The sequence below is a fragment of the Morone saxatilis genome, unplaced genomic scaffold, assembly GCF_004916995.1.
Source record: "Morone saxatilis isolate NCDOM2014 unplaced genomic scaffold, NCSU_SB_2.0 Contig10, whole genome shotgun sequence".
Lineage (NCBI taxonomy): Eukaryota > Metazoa > Chordata > Actinopteri > Moronidae > Morone > Morone saxatilis.
The window spans coordinates 4,164,943-4,165,242 of record NW_023339652.1 but is presented as its reverse complement, the minus strand read 5'-3'; positions in this window follow the sequence as shown (position 1 = coordinate 4,165,242).

Sequence of the window (300 nt, the reverse complement as noted above, 5' to 3'; positions counted from 1 at the left end):
GGAGCCCAAGGTGAATCCCACGCGAACCAGGAGGGGCGGCCCACTCCTCCCATCCCCCAGAACGGTAATTGAAAAGCAGGTGGCGTCCTTTCCCTCGAGGACTCAGAGCAGCTTTGAGGAGCCGCGCCGAGGCAGCAGCCCAGCGGGAGTGCCCCCTAAAAACAAGTGGCGCGTCAAACGGTAACACCTACGTGAAACGGGCACGAGCTGGGACCCGCACCGCCATCCGAGACTTGTGATCCTTATAAGTTTGTGTGTTTTTTTTATTTACTGAATGACGCTCACAGCCCAAGAATGGAT